Source organism: Nicotiana attenuata, chromosome 1 (genome assembly GCF_001879085.1).
Source record: "Nicotiana attenuata strain UT chromosome 1, NIATTr2, whole genome shotgun sequence".
Taxonomy (NCBI): Eukaryota; Viridiplantae; Streptophyta; class Magnoliopsida; order Solanales; family Solanaceae; genus Nicotiana; species Nicotiana attenuata.
In genome coordinates this window covers 107,314,502-107,332,206 of record NC_031989.1, presented here as the reverse complement: position 1 = coordinate 107,332,206, position 17,705 = coordinate 107,314,502, and positions in this window count along the sequence as shown.

Here is a 17,705-nt window from a genome sequence, read left to right as displayed (position 1 = left end):
ATTTGCCGTAAGGAAATTGACATCACTCCAAGGAAAAGATTATTTGGAGATTATAAAGATTATGCTATTTCAAACAAGTGATGAGTAAATTGGTGAAGGTGAGAGGGGAAACAAGTCAAAGAAAATGAATTTTCATCCAAGTTAGCATGTTGGGATAAAAAACGGGCCGAGCGATAATACCCGATATTTATGGACTAGTACCATATAAGGTACCATATGACCATGATAGTAGGACGTATAAAGTGTATTAAAAATAAGTAGAATTTTAAGTAATTTGAGACAATTCTTAATTATGAGGGTAACTTATTAATCACCGCGTAGCGGGATATTACCTAGTTAATTAATTAATTATTGGATAAGATTAAAAAAACCCTCCTCCACCCTCACGTAGCAGCAAGCCCCTTATTAAGCAAATGACTCTTAGCCATTTCTTAGTAGGTGGCATCCTAATAAATCAATTACAAGACACCTCAAACCTTAAGACTTTTAAAAACAACATTACAATTAAAAGTGGGGAAAAAGTTAGGCATTCTGATCAATGATCCAAAGTAGAGTCAAAGACAATACTAAAAGATAATGAGAACAACATTCACTGATATTAACATAGTCGTAACTTTGTAAGATTCCTAATTCCAGAGAAACGAACATTTGTGAGAAGTACTTCTTGCAACATATTTTCCTCCTGTTGCAGCAATTCTGATCGATAGTAAAGATATTGTAAGAGCAAAAGGGATTCGTTAGCCATTTCTTAGAAATTTCAACTTTTTCATTTCCAAACACTTCAACTAGAGTATCTAAAAATATCAAATTTTTAATATTTCATTAAGCAACAAATTCTTCAACTAATCCAACAGGAATTGTTAAAGCTTTAGCAACGTAAAATTTTGCGATTCTAAGGGAGTACGGTGCAACCTTATCCAAGAATATCATACGAATTTTTCCCTACTCCAGGTATGTTAAGGCTATCCCTTCTTTCTTTTGGCATGATCTATACGATGCAAATGAAACGAGCAAATGCACAACTTCCATAAAATACTCTATTCGAGAAATGCTAGAAATGTGTATATTCTTATTCTCCCATGTGTCATATTGTTCTATCATCTGTTCATGGGTCTCAAAAATACGTAAGTTGGTAAATTTTATTCAATGATATTAATCAGAGGCATAATGGTCTTATGACGTACCGAGAGATTTTATTAACATATTTCATATGCATTTCATGCATTTATACATGCATATTGACCCACGACCAGATGGCGTTATAGATGCGTATATATGTATGGGATATGGGAAAAGGTTACGCCGTTATATATGCACCACCACCTGATCAGCTGGTATACGTTTATGATTTGCCCACAGTGGCCGAGAAAATATGATAGGATGCCCTCAGAGGCTGATGATGTTATGAAACATGTACCTATGCACGACATGACATTCATAAGCATATGCATGACACTATAAGTATCTCATGATTTACAAAACTTTTCCAGACTTATAGGCTGAGTCATTTACTCTATATTTCTTCCACGTCTATTATGTACTTTTTTATGTGCCTTACATGCTCAGTACATTATTCGTACTGACGTCCCTTTTGCCTGGGGAAGCTGCGTTTCATGCCCGCAGGTCCCGATAGACAGGTCGAGAGTCCTCCAAGTAGGCTATCAGCTCAGGGGAAGGTGTTGGTGCGCTCCATTTGCTTCGGAGTTGCTTGTTTGGTTGGTATGATTTAGACGTATATTGTTCTTTATGAAAATTATGTATTCTTAGAGTCTTGTAGACAGGTGTCATACGTAAACGATTGTATGGCCCTGTCGGACAATGTTCAGTATACAGATGGTTATTTTGGTCTTAGATACCCATATGTCTCATGTATAAGTTGGCATTACATGTTGTATTCTACCTACTTCACGACAACCTCTACGGCTCAGTTATCTATGATAGTATGATACGAAAAGATACGTTATGTTGGTACTCGGTTGAGTAAGGTACCGGGTGCCCGTCGCGGCCCATCGGTTTGGATCATGACAAAAGTGGTATCAGAGCAGTTCTGTCCTAGGGAGTCTACAAGCCGTGTCTAGTAGAGTCTTGTTTATGGGTGTGTCGTGCACCACACTGATAAGCAGGAGGCTACAGGGTATTTAGGATTGTCACTCTTTCTTCTTACTCTAGATCGTGTGGTAGAGCTCACTTATAAGAATTCAAATTCTGAAATTCTATTTTATTCGTAATTAGACGATACCTACATCTGGAAAGACGGTTGGAAAGAGAGATAGCTGTGGAAGAGCTGAGTCAGAGGAATTTGATTATTGTATGATGCCTACAATAAGTAAATGTGAGGTCTTTAGCAGATCATGAACCCATTGTTAACTACCCCCTCAATTGCAAAGAATACTGTTTACTTGTATTGTGTGTTCCCAGCCCCAATTACCCCTGTATGAAGGTTTATTACCTGAGTATTGCTGAACCTGTTTGGCTTTATGTGTGGTCTGTTGTTACACAACTCTGGTTAAAACGGTTTTACTGAATAATCCTCTCATTTGTAAAACTACTGAGTCTTTTCAAATATTGCTTTCTATCAAAACCTTTTCAAAACCATGCCAAGCACTCCCACTCTACTCTTAGATCTTTAAGTTCTGCCCCTCCAGTGTGTGGCTGCCTTTGGATCCCTATGAGATCCCTCTGAACTCTGATGCACTGGAGCTGGCTCTTCCATACTGCACTTACTCAATTTTGGTTATAAAGGCTAGGTGTGAGCACTGCCCGGGATCCTTGAGATCCATAGGGAACTCCGATGCACCTAGACAATGACATTGTCTATGGAATTTGGCATTTGAGGCTATTAGAGGTTTGGGAAATCATTTGGGCCTGCTTCAGGCTCCCTATAGTGTAACTTCTTCTTTTCTTTTATCTATTTATGTAATTTATTCAGCTGGTCTGTAATAATTATTTGTAAACGAATATTGGGATAATTAGTGAAAAAGGAGGGTAGTTATATTTGTGTGATAATACGGGTAGAAACCATTCCTATAGGATCTTGTTAATACACTTGCTATGTATACTTTACCATACTAGTAACCATGCCTATAGGGTTTAAATGGTTCCAATAATAGAAATCATGCCTATAGGACTTAAAAGGCTTTGTAATTAGATACCATGCCTTGGAATGTGATCAAGTTCAATTTTTGTTACAACGGGTATTCACATTTGTCTTCCACTAGAAATCATGCCTATAAGTTTCTAACATCAGCTCTTAACAACAGATATCTTGCTTATAGGGAATTGAATCAGAAATTCTATCTTTAGAATTAAAATCAATTCAGTCACACAAGTCAGTTAATCCATGTTAGTTCCTTTTTGAACTAGTTTAATCAAATGTCTGCTTTCTTTTATGAGTCTTTTAAACACTGTCTTCATTCACTACCGCTAGAAAGCATGCCTATAGGAACTCAAGAGTCCGTTTCAAAAACTGCTCACTGTTCTACTGTATCAGCGTAGTTATCATGCTCTTAGGACATCACTGTTCTGCGTTTAGGCAAGCCTATAGGGCGATTTTAAATTCTGCAAATCTGAAACTGTATTTTTGCTACTTTAAGCTGTCCAGACTTAACAGGTTTAAAATCAGTAGGCAAATTGAATAGGACCTTACTGTCAAGTTTATATAAAAAAAAAGGTTGCATATCTCTGGGCATTAACATTGTCACACCTCCTTTTTTACTTACACCCCCGGAAGGGATATAATAAAGGGAGTTTTTCCAATTAAAGGACAATCAAAATGGGATTATTTTATTAAGAGATTCAGAGTCTCCACTTGAGAGATTTATGGTGTCCCAAGTCACTGGTTCAAATCCCGAATCGAGGAAAATGTTGACTCTGTATTACAGTCCGCGAACCAGAAATCCGGGTGAGGAATTCTGTTAACCCGGGAGAAGGTGTTAGGCATTCCCGAGTTCCGTGGTTCTAGCACGGTCGCTCAACTGTCATAATTTTCCTATTATCTGAATTTATTACATTTTAATCCTATGTGCATTTTAAACTTTGTACCCGCTTTTAATTAAATAATTAAAGGAAGATTGCAACGTCATTTAAAATATGTTTCGAACCGCGTCACAGAAATGCACCCGCAGTCCATAACATATTTTATCTAACGTTGAGATTTGGATTTGGGTCACATAAATGTGCACTCGAGTTTAAGAAGGTTAAATAACGTGCCTAAAAGCAACTAGGCGTTTGCAACTTTGCGAGGGCCATAGAAATTCGCTAAATGGCACGCCTCGTACTCTAAGGATTAGATCAAAATTAATTAAGCGAGGGCCATGCAATTGTCATTTTGTTCGGCACGGCGCGCCTCAATTTATTTTAAAGGGTACTAAATTCAAAGGGCCATAACTATTTGTGTTATCTAATATGGCACACCTCCTCTAATTAATGGGCTTAATTTGCTATAGCTAAATGCGATTGGAAGTTTTACTTGAACTAACTAATGGATCACATGAGGAAAGACTAATTATTTTAAGCAAAGAAACCAGCCCAGCACAAAACGGACCAAGGGCCCAACTGGTAAAGCCTAGTCGAGCAACCATTGATGCAGGCTTAATACGTGAAGATACTGGGCTCCAGGTGAAGCCCAGTCCAGCGACCAAGTTGTTGAAAAGGAAAACCAACAAAATTGGGCCAAAATTTGGTAGCCCAATATATTGTGGGTAGAGAATTGGCAATTTTAAATGGTTTGGGCCAGACCTCAATAGTAGGCCCAAATTCAAGAACATTACACCTGAAAGACAAGGGCCCAGGATCGAGCCCTTGGAGGAACCAATGTTAACAGGGCAAACATGCTGATCCACGAAATTTAAACACAAAATCAAAACTCAATTTTGACACTGAATAATATGAAACCTTAAACTAAAAAAACTCGAGTTCACTTTAAATACCAAACAGGGGAGCAAAACTTAACAACTCCTGAGAAAATAACCATTAAACAACCGTGACTATCAACTACTAAGCTATTGCAACAATTACTAGCATTAAATTGACAACCATTTGAAACCATTTTTAAGTTCAAACATATTCACATGATAATCATTGAATCACTCACAACCTGACAATCGCTAAAACACTAACTGAATGAAACACTCGCACTTAAGTGATTAATTAAGTATCCCAAAGGATTTAAACAAACACCCAAGGCCAAAACCTTACTGATCTACAGCAATAACCCAACCCAAAATATGTTTTCCAGGACAGTAAAGCAAAAGAATAAAGCTGAACAACTGAAATTTATGATTTAACCATTTTTACAAACTCAAATTCACTCTTACTTTCAGGCATAAGTTCATAACACCCTGAACATACATGAGTTCATTCCCATATCCATAATACAGCAGACTTAGCATCGTTAAACAGTCCTACTCATACATACCATAATAATAATTGAAACTTCACAATTCACAATTATCCTAAAACTTTACAATTCACAGCACAGTCCTACTTATACATACCATAATAATAAATTAGGTCATTATACTAATTGAAACATTTTTAGGGCCGAACATTACAAGCAAAAATGAGGTTAGACCATAGGAATAAGATTCATCATGAATTTCATCATTCTTATTCACATTCTAAATCCAGGCTTCAAATACACCTAGGTAATGTCCATGGAGTTTTGGAGGATACCTGGTACAACAAATAAACAAGGAAAATTTGAGGTTAAGAAGGATCAAATAGCAGTAACCCAGCAACAGCAATTCCAGCAATTAAAACCCAAAAAATCAACTTAAAACCCAATGAGAAATTAACCTTCGACCAGCTTGTAACAAAACTTCCAACAATCAATCCATTTTGAATATCATGACACGAATTTTATTTTTCAGAAATAAAATGAATCACTCAAGTTTTCAATGGAACAGTAGAACTCTCTTTTTTTGTATTTTTTTTTCCGGAATTCTATTTTTCTGATTCTCTTAGGTCTTAGGTCTTCTAGGTCTCTCTAGGTCTGCCTTGCAAGGCAAGTTTAGGGTGCCTTTATAGGCAAGGGACAAGGGCGACTATCAGATTTCCCTTTTTTCAATCCTATCCCTCTTCTAATTTTTCTTTTTGCTAATTGATCCCTTATTTACTGACTTGTTAACCAAGCTAACCTACTACAAGTCTGAAATTCAACTTGACCCCCCCCCCCCAACTAGCTTCCTAGAAGCTTCTAAATCTGTTATTAAAAGATTCCCTAGCTAGGTTACCTAGACTACCCTTCAATGATCCTGTAATTACATTGAGCAGACTACATGGGTCAAGACTGACCCAAAGCCCAAATTATGGTTCGAATGACCATGGGTCACAAACGGGTAAGCCCAAAGTTCAGGCATTAATAAATGGCAACCAAAAGGGCCCAGGGTTTGATTCCAAAGAACTCGGGGTGATATAATGAAACAAACAAACAAATTCAATTCACCTATTAGAAATTATGAACTAAACAAATAAATTCAAACAAAGCACCTCAACAGACTAACTTAACGATTCTTAATACTAACTTATGAAACCAGAAATGAAATAATTTCAATCTTTCAACAAAATCAACACGAATTAACTCAAAAACTGCTGCTATGCTGAGCAACACAATAAAAAACAAACGAAAAGAAAAAGTAAGAACAGAAATGGAGGAGAAGACAAGAGAAAGTGAAGACAAACGGAGAATACGAAAGAGAACGGAAAGAGTACCTCTAAAATCAACGAACAAATCTAATACCCTAACCAACTCCGATCTGATTCAAAACAGGTATTAACCCTATGTTCTCGACGAGAACAAATGGTCAATACCCGTTTGAAACCCTATCACTTGAAAGCTTGACAGATTCGTTTCTTCTTTAATTTCAAATTCAAGAAAAGATCGATTTGGTGAGGATTTATGGAGAAATAGTAGTGGCTTAGGGTTAAGGGAATGGTAATGGTTGCATGGAGGAAGTTTGGGGTTGAACAGAGGTGGCGCCGCCACCGGAGAAATTGTGGCGGCGCTGTGGTTTCGCTCTTCAAATGAATATTCGAGGGGTTCCAATGGGTTTTGAGGGAAATGGAGTGGGGATCTGGGATGGGAAGGTGGAGTAGAATGTTTGGTGTAAATTTGGTGGTGATTGGACGCCGGCCACCGCCGTAGGCGATTTTTGGCGGGCGGCAGGCGGTGGTTTTAGGATGGTGCTAATGGGGGTTCTGTGGGAGTGATGAGAGACAAGAGATGGGGGTGGGGGGAGCATTTGGACAATAATATATCAAACCTTCCCCACTTCTGAGCCGTTGGATCAAAGATCCTCGACGGCCCAGATCAAATAACCTATCCAAACGGTGTCGTTTAAGGTCATGGGGGTGCCAGACCGGGTTGGGGCATGGAACATGGACTGGACTGGACGGGTTACAGGCAAAAGACGCTTGGGCTTGGGAAAATTAACCTGAAATGGCCCAAACAATTGATCTCTATTAATACAACCATTTGTCTTTTCATTTTCTTTTCTTTTTCTTTTTTTTTTATTTTCAGATTTTATTACAAAAATAAAAACCTGATTTAACTCTAAAACAAAATTAATAACTAATTGCATTCTCCAAAATTAACTAAATCCTAAATTAAAGAAAACTATAAAATGCAAAATAAACTATTTTTGTTATTTTCTTTCATATTTGCCATAATTGATTAACTATTTAACCTAAAAATATAAAATAGGACCCTAAATGCAAATGCACATTTCTTTTGTATTTTTTCATTAATTAAACAAAAATAAAAATGCACAGACAAATGCAAACAAAAATGCCACAAAATTAAAAATAATGAAAAGAAATTATTTTATTTTGAAATTATGGGAGTAATTCATATAGGGCAAAAATCACGTGCTCACAGCTGCTCCTCTTTGCTCGGAAACACGAAGAGTTTTCGTGCAAAGATAAAGTGAGCGGATACGAGCGATTTTTTCCCGTTTGAATACTCCGTGGGAAGCATTTTGAAAAATTTGACCGCACCCTGCTTCCGAGGTTGCTTACATATCCTTGGCTAAAAAGGAATCAGGTCAGTGTAGTTCAGGAATGTTTGGTAGCTGGGGACTACCATGAAGCTGTGATTTCACTGTTGCTGCTGCCGCTGCCACTGCTTACTGAACCCCTTATTATACCATGACAAAATAAAAAGAGGCTATACTAAACTATGATCTATGAATTACAAAACCTATACCTCTCGTCGCAAAGTTAGGAAGCACAAAGATACTTCTCTATTTTACAATCGAAATTATAAATAATGCATCAAATCTTTTTCACTTATCTATTATATCTTCAAGCTTGATCCTGCAGCTCTTGTTGCCATGCCGACTTGTATTCTCCCGGTAAAATTCTTTCGTGGTCGACTTGAATTGTAATTTGAGATGTTTTTCCCTTTCTCCAGGTGGACACCTGATTACAGAACTCGAATTGTACTTTGAGATGCTGCCCCTTTCTCCAGGTGGGTGCCTGACTGCTGAAGTTGAACTGTACTCCCGTGCTCTCCAGGTGGGCTCCTGACTGCTGAATTTGAATTGTATTCCCCTGTTCTCCAGGTGGGCGCCTGACTGCTGAACTTGAATTGTATCCCCATGCTCTCCAAGTGGGCGCCTGACTGTTGAACTTGAATTGTATTCCCGTGCTCACCAGGTGGGCGCCTGACTGCTGAACTTGAATGTATTCCCGTGCTCTCCAGGTGGGCGCCTGACTGCTGAACTTGAATGTATTCCCGTGCTCTCCAGGTGGGCGCCTGACTGCTGAACTTGAAATGTATTCCCTGTTCTCTAGGTGGGCTCCTGACTGCTAACTTGAATTTTATTCCCGTGCTCTCCAGGTGGGCGCCTGACTGCTGAACTTGAATGTATTCCCGTGCCCTCCAGGTGGGCACCTGATTGCTGAAGTTGAACTGTATTCCCGTGCTCTCCAGGTGGGCGCCTGACTGCTGAACTTGAATGTATTCCCTTGCTCTCCAGGTGGGCGCGTGATTGCTGAAGTTGAACTGTATTCCCGTGCTCTCCAGGTGGGCGCCTGACTGCTGAACTTGAATTGTACTTATCCCTGTTCTCCAAGTGGGTACCTGATTTCAACAAAAATAGACAAAACAAAGAAAATTTTCTGCCCCAGTTTGGTAGCTGGGCACATAGGTGAGTGTTAAACTGAATTATTCTACCAACTATTACTAAGAATTTGAAAGCTAGGTCCTATTATCCAGGGGGGTCCTAACAACCCTCAATTATAAATCCAAGTTATATCTTCTAAAGGTATTACTTCCGCTAAGTCCTGTTATCTAAGAGGGTCTTAAAACTACATCCTATTATCCGGGAGGGTCCTGATAATTCCTAATTAAACAACAATTTAAATCTAAGTTATATCTTCTAGAGGTATTATTTTCGCTACATCTTGTTATCTAACAGCAATCTTAAAGCTAGGTCCCATTATTCGGGGGGGGGGGGGGGTTCCTGACAACTCCTAATTGAATCCTATCTTAATCATGCAAACTTTGAAGCCAACTTATATTCCTTTGGGGTATATTTATGCTAAATTATGCTACTCATGAATGTTCCGAAATTTAAACTAGGTCCCATTTTCCAGGAGAGTCCTGAAAACTTCAAATTAAATCCTATTATCCAGGCAGGTCCTGGGAGTTTTACGGTCAAACCTGTTTGGTGCTTGCCTTTCCTTGTGGAGGATTTCTCCGAAACACCAAAACTTTCTGCCCCTGTTTTATCAAAGAAAAATTTTATCAGTTTAAAATGTGGTGGTTAGTTGATGGCATTCTTGCTGAAGGTCTCTCTACTGTCGTGTTTTGTTTTGACCTGCTTCCCCGGACTGGCCCTGAATCGCTTGACTTTCTGACTGACTTTCAAACCCCATGACCTTGGATGACCCGAGTGTTCTATACCCAAACCGTTGTTTTACCTCTCCGACCTCTTTCTCTGAACCTTTGCATCTCCCATGAAATTACCAAGTCATTCCACCGATGAAACTTCCGGTGACTCCTTATATCCCACTTTACATCATGCTATCTTTGGTATGTTCTGGTCACACTGTGCTTTACAATTTTGGAAGTTGGTAGTGAGCTTTGAAAACCTTTCTTATTTGCTTTGAACAAGACTGACATTAAAACATCTTAGAGAAACAAACCCCAAAAGAAATGAAATGCAATGACCTTGAGAGTTAAGGATAAGGAAAATCCAAAACCGGACGACTTACTAAAAAGGAAAAAAGGAAAAGAGACTTATCTGAGTGGAACAACTGGTACCATTGATCATGACATGCATTTCGGATTAATCAGCCCAATCTGTCCAACCAATCAACTTTCAGTTGCCATACTTTGTAGCCCCGGAACTCCACAACTTGACTTCTTCAACCAAACCTTGACCTTATTCATCCTGCGGTGCCCTGAAAGGTTTTCACCAACAGACCTCTCTCATTTGTTCATCTCTCAACTCACTTTCGCCTCAAGGTGCCTGTGAAGGTTTTCACCAGTAAGACTCTCTCATTTTTTATTTCTCTCAGCTTCCGTCGCCTTACGGTGCCCGTGAGGGTTTTCACCAATAAGACTCTCTCATTTTCGTTTTTCCCGCTCGGACTAGAGTGTTTCACCTGACATGAATCACTTCTACTTGCTCGACTTGGCATTTCTCCAAGACTGATCAGAAGGTCTTTCTTTGGACTGTAATGTGGGCTTTTGGACAGGGTTAGAAAGAAAGGGTATCGAGGCTCAAAACAGTTCAACATGGGTTCCAAATTGCAACTTTCAGAATCAGATTTCTTACAGCAACCACAACTTCTGCCCCAGTTTCTTGCTTGGGGACTTTTGGGGTTTTATTTTGATGGGACCGAACCGTGAGGCTGCCTACGTATCCTTAAAAGGAATCATGTCGAACGTAGTTCATGTTATAAGAATTGCCTTGATTTGTTGTGACTTTCTCTTTTCTTTTTCTTTTCTTTCTCTTCTTTTCTTCTTCCCCCTTTTTTCTTTTTGTTGTTTTATTGTTTTTTTTCTTTTCTTCTTTTTTTTTTCTTTTTTCTTCTTCTTTTTTTTTTCATTCTCCTTTTCTTTTCTCACTTTTCCTTTACTTATCTTTCGCGGTTGCGTTTCCGAACTTTGCTACTGATTCCAAAAGAGGGGTATGGAAGAAAATAAATAAGGCTCAAAAGGGGTAACAAAGGATAAAGTGTTTAGATAGCAGAACAAAATGCCTTCGTCATTCCAATCTTCAAAACATGCCAAGTACAAACAACACAATTAAACAAACCAAGGAAAACATACGTAACATCTTTTGATTGCACCATACTTGATAACCATATCCGCACATTCGCCTTTTGTCAATTTTAAGTACCGTTGGACAACACTCTTCGTTACCACGAACGGCCCCTGCCAATTTGGGGCAAACCTGTCGTTAGCTTCAAACCAATGCAGCATGATGTATTTCAATAGTGTTACTTTATGTTCTATCTGCCCAGTTTCACACAATTCGGGCTCGAAATGACCTCAAAATGTCCAAATCTGTTCTTATTTCCCTCAAGTGCCCCTATCACCTTCAAAATTATTTTATTGCTTCATGACTAAACTGACTTTTAAGACCAGGCCTAGAATTTTGCATGCATGTCATGTCACTAGAACCAGCATTAGACAAAAGACAAAATGAAAGGATAGAAGAGAACTAAACAAAGAAAATGACTGGAAATAACAAAAGACAGGAAATTGCATTAGACCGACGGTGAAACGGTTCGAATAACAAAACAAGTAAAACAAACTGGGGTACAACCTTGGAACAAATCTAGGTAACACTAAATGAGTTGCTACGACTAAAGGAACCAGTAAAAATAAAAGGATAGAAGGGTTTGAGTCACAAGACAATATCCGGATTACAACCCTGAAATAACCCGGACAACAGAAATGACAACCAAATAAACCACCAAAACTCCTCCCTGGCTAGCCAAGTGATGGAGCGTCCTTCCAATTACCAAGCACGACATCTTAGCCACTGAGTTCCGCATCAATATTGCCAAGACCATTACCAACTTCAATATTAACAACTTTAGTCAACACGTCCCCAAGAGGATTCCCATGCTCCCTGTCACTGTCATTGATCACAATTACCCCTTCTTGAATCATTCTTTCTATTTCCCTTTTCAAAGAGCGACAATCTTCAATGCTATGCCTTTGGACATTAAAGTGGTTCATGCATCGCACAACGGGATCAAAGCCTTTTGCATATGGGTCTGGAGTATAGCCGAGGAGCGGTTCAATCAGGCCAGAATGTTTTAACTTTTCAAACAAGCTTGTATAGGGTTCTCCGATGGGCGTGAAATTATCTTTTTGCCATTGTTTCCCTCTATGCCCCAGTTTTCAAGGGTTGTTGGATGCTTGCAATGTATGCCACTTAACGACATCTTGGCGAGTATGCCATTCCAAAGCTGCCCCCAGTCAGGCTCTGGCTAAAGTATGCCATCAATAACTCATGCTTCCCGCCAGCTCTTCCCATTTTACTATAGAATCCTCTCAAGTGCGCCACCGGGTCTCCATGCCCATCATACAAATCAAACTTTGGCATCTTACATCCCACCGGCAATTGAGCATCAGGAAATAAACATAAATCTTTGTAGGCCACGCTCACCTGGCTTCCCATCCCTTGCATGTTCTTTAAGGGCTGTTCTATGCTTTTCAGCTTCCTGGACATCTCATTTCGCCCAGATTGTTCTATGCTTTTCAGCTTCCTGGACATCTCATCTCGCCCTTTTTTTCCTGTGATCTTTTCATTTTCAGCATGAAGCTCATCCCGAGGGCTCTGCTTGTATGAGTCAGGAACCTTGTGGGCAACCTCTACGGGGTAGTATTTGTCATCATGAGCTTTGAGTGGGTATTCATTGTTGGGAATGGCGGATATGACAGGAGGGCAATTTTGGGGAAAGGTAATTGGAGGAAGAGTGATGGAGATACTAGGGTGGTTGGGAAAGCTGTGATAAGCGGGTGGATCTGAAGAGTATGGAGGATCATCTGGCATTTTGTCCGGAGTTTGGGTAAGGGCACCATCTAGGAAGCTAGGTGGTGGCGGGGGTGGTGCCTTCCCAGTCATCCAAGCCTGATACATGTCCATCATGTGTTGTCTTAACACCCTACCTCATCAGCCAAACCAGTGTCCTGTTCAACCAACTGATTTCGGGAACCGGTATCAACCAACCCAATTTTGTTGTTATCCGCCATTGCCTTTTATGTTGTGGAGAGGAGTTACTACTTTGAGAACCACAAACCAACCACCTTTCTGTACTGATATGTCAACAACAAACTTGTTAGTGATTAGAGCTTATCAGATAGGCAACCGCACATTGGGGAATGTAATGCACCTAAGCAGTTAACCATTTCTATCATGCATTTGATCGGTTGCTTGCGTCATCCCGACTTTTCCCTTATTTTCACTTGCCACTTCTTTTCCTCTCTTTTTTACTTACGCCTTTCTTTGCTTGACTTCCCTCTCTTGTTTTGCCACAATTTCCTTCCTACCGTTTCTTATTTCCTCTCACTTTTCTTTTCTCTTTTTTTTTTCTTTTTTTTTTCTTTTGGCTATGGTCGAATCCTATGGAGATTGCCTACGTATCATGACCCCGCATGAATCAGACCGAGCGTAGTTCTGGGGGATAAAAATAAATAATAAAATATTTTGGGATTTTCAAATAAAAATAAAATGTTTTGATTACAACGACTCATCCTACCGAATTTTTACAATAAAAGCCAACAAGCTCAAAAAGGAAACTAACAGGAGAAAAATCAAGACTCATTTTTGACTCAAAAAGTTATCACTATTTTTTCAAAATTTTCATAAAAATATCCGGCTTTACCAATATGGCCTTTCAGCACCTCGAGGAAAAAGATTTTAAGGCTGTGTTCGCTAACCGGCCAAAAAATTTAAAAATGACCAAAGGTGGCTGTTCTTGCAAAAACAGCCTTCCGACACCCTTTTAGGGACATTTAGCTATTTTTGAAAAGAATGACATCACCTTACTTATTTACCATAAAATTTTTTTCTTTTTGGGCTAGTTTTGCAAAAGGGAAGTTGGACCCGATGAGGGTTGCCTAGGTATCTCACGCCCTGTGAGAATCAAACTGGCGTAGTTCGGCCAAATAAAACAAAACCAACTATTTTTGAAGACAAAACCTTTTCCTTTTTTTCTTTTTTTTTTTCATTTTTCTCAAAAATTCGGCAGAGTTTCAGTACCATTTGGACATTGGTTTTTGTTTCTTTCAAAACAGGTGATTAACTCACTTAACCCTTACACTGCTATTTTCTTTTTCAAACTCTCCCCTTTTACTCAAACAGCCGGTCAGCATGCAAATCCGAATCAAATAAATGCACAAGTAGGATGCATCAGGATGGTCTGTTGTTTTGGGTACACATGTCCTAGACGGACCCAACCCCTGTGTTGAGTCCCCTAAGTCAAATGCACATGATGCAGATAAGCGTTCCTACTAGGGATCCGGCATGAGGCTGAGTTATTCTAGGTTTAAAACCTGGGTTTATTTGTTCTAGACCTGGCTTACCCGAGCGGACAAGTCGAGCCGAGGGGGGCTGCGTACCGGTAACCAAAAGATCATCCGGCTTTGCGACTTGTCCGAACCTCGTTCTATTTGGGATATGACACTAATAGAAAGAAGTCACGACCAGCGTGTACTCCTCGGGAGAGAGAAGAGAGGGATTTCGTAGCAGTTTATATATACAGTTCAGATAATATCAAAGCGGTAAAAGTAGCACTTAGCACATTAGGCCCAAACATGTAATAAAATCAGATAATAGATAAAGCCAAATATAACAATTCATCTAAGCTCGAATACTGAACCCTGAACCAGAAGTTCTGGGTTCTTGTCCCCAACAGAGTCGCCAGAGCTGTCACACCTCCTTTTTTACTTACACCCCCGGAAGGGATATAATAAAGGGTGTTTTTCCAATTAAAGGACAATCGAAATGGGATTATTTTATTAAGAGATTCAGAGTCGCCACTTGGGAGATTTATGGTGTCCCAAGTCACCGGTTCAAATCCCGAATCGAGGAAAAGGTTGACTCTGTATTACAGTCCGCGAACCAGAAATCTGGGTAAGGAATTCTGTTAACCCGGGAGAAGGTGTTAGGCATTCCCGAGTTCCGTGGTTCTAGCACGGTCACTTAACTATCATAATTGGCCTATTATCTGACTTTAATACATTTTAAGCCTATGTGCATTTTAAACTTTATACCCGCTTTTAATTAATTAATTAAAGAAAGATTGCAATGTCATTTAAAATATGTTTCGAACCGCGTCACATAAATGCAACCGCAGTCCATAACACATTTTATCTAACATTGAGATTTGGATTTGGGTCACATAAATGTGCACCCGAGTTTAAGAAGGTACATTATTAAATAACGCGCCTAAAAGCAACTACGCGTTTGCAACTTTGCGAGGGCCATAGAAATTTGCTAAATGGCACGCCTCGTACACTAAGGATTAGATCAAAATTAATTAAGCGAGGGCCATGCAATTGTCATTTTGTTTGGCACGACGCGCCTCAATTTATTTTAAAGGGTACTAAATTCAAAGGGCCATAACTATTTGTGTTATCTAATATGGCACACCTCCTCTAATTAATGGGCTTAATTTGCTATAGCTAAATGTGATTGAATGTTTTACTTGAACTAACTAATGGATCACATGAGGAAAGACTAATTATTTTAAGCAAAGGAACCAGCCCTGCACAAAACGGACCAAGGGCCCAACTGGTAAAGCCTAGTTCGAGCAACCATTGATGCAGGCTTAATACATGAAGATACCGGGCTCCAGGTGAAGCCCAATCCAGCGACCAAGTTGTTGAAATGGAAAACCAACACAATTGGGCCAAAATCTGGTAGCCCAATATACTGTGGCTAGAGAACTGGCGATTTTAAATGGTTTGGGCCAGACCTCAATAGTAGGCCCAATTCAAGAACATTACAGCTGAAAGACAAGGGCCCAGGATCGAGCCCTTGGAGGAACCAATGTTAACAGGGCATATGCTGATTCACGAAATTTAAACACAAAATCAAAACTCAATTTTGACACTGAATAATATGCAACCTTAAACTAAAAAAACTCGAATTCACTTTAAATACCAAACAGGGGAGCAAAACTTAACAACTCCTGAGAAAATAACCATTAAACAGCCGTGACTATCAACTACTAAGCTATTGCAACAATTACTAGCATTAAATTGACACCATTTCAAACCATTTTTAAGTTCAAACATATTCACATGATAATCATTGAATCACTCACAACCTGACAATCGCTAAAACACTAACTGAATAAAACACTCGCACTTAAGTGATTAATTAAGTATCCCAAAGGATTTAAACAAACACCCAAGGCCAAAACCTTACTGATCTACAGCAATAACCCAACCCAAAATTTATTTTCCAGGACAGTAAAGCAAAAGAATAAAGCTGAACAACTGAAATTTATGATTTAACCATTTTTACAAACTCAAATTCACTCTTACTTTCAGGCATAAGTTCATAACACCCTGAACATACATGAGTTCATTCCCATATCCATAATACAACAGACTTAGCATCGTTAAACAGTCCTACTCATACATACCATAATAATAATTGAAACTTCACAATTCATAATTATCCTAAAACTTTACAATTCACAGCACAATCCTACTTATACATACCATAATAATAAATTAGGTCATTATACTAATTGAAACATTTTTAGGGCCGAACATTACAAGCATAAATGAGGTTAGACCATAGGAATAAGATTCATCATGAATTTCATCATTCTTATTCACATTCTAAATCCAGGCTTCAAATACACCTAGGTAATGTCCATGGAGTTTTGGAGAATACCTGGTACAACAAATAAACAAGGAAAATTTGAGGTTAAGAAGGATCAAACAGCAGTAACCCAGCAACAGCAATTCCAGCAATTAAAACCCAAAAAATCAACTTAAAACCCAATGAGAAATTAACCCTCGACCAGCTTGTAACAAAACTTCCAACAATCAATCCATTTTGAATATCAGGACAGGAATTTTGTTTTTCAGAAATAAAATGAATCACTCAAGTTTTCAATGGAACAGTAGAACTCTCTTTTTTTGTATTTTTTTTTCGGAATTCTATTTTTCTGATTCTCTTAGGTCTTAGGTCTTCTAGGTCTCTCTAGGTCTTCCTTGCAAGGCAAGTTTAGGGCGCCTTTATAGGCAAGGGACTAGGGCGACTATCAGATTTCCCTTTTTTCAATCCTACCCTTTTTCTAATTTTTCATTTTGCTACTTGAGCCCTCATTTACTGACTTGTTAACCAAGCTAACCTACTACAAGTCTGAAATTCAACTTGACCCCCCCTACTAGCTTCCTAGAAGGTTCTAAATCTGTTATTAAAAGATTCCCTAGCTAGGTTACCTAGACTACCCTTCAATGATCCTGTAATTACATTGAGCAGACTACATGGATCAAGACTGACCCAAAGCCCAAATTATGGTTCGAATGACCATAGGTCACAAACGGGTAAGCCCAAAGTTCAGGCATTAATAAATGATAACCAAAAGGTCCCAGGGTTTGATTCCAAAGAACTCGGGTGATTTCCTGAAACAAACAAACAAATTCAATTCATCTATTAGCAATTATGAACTAAACAAATAAATTCAAACAAAGCACCTCAACAGACTAACTTAAC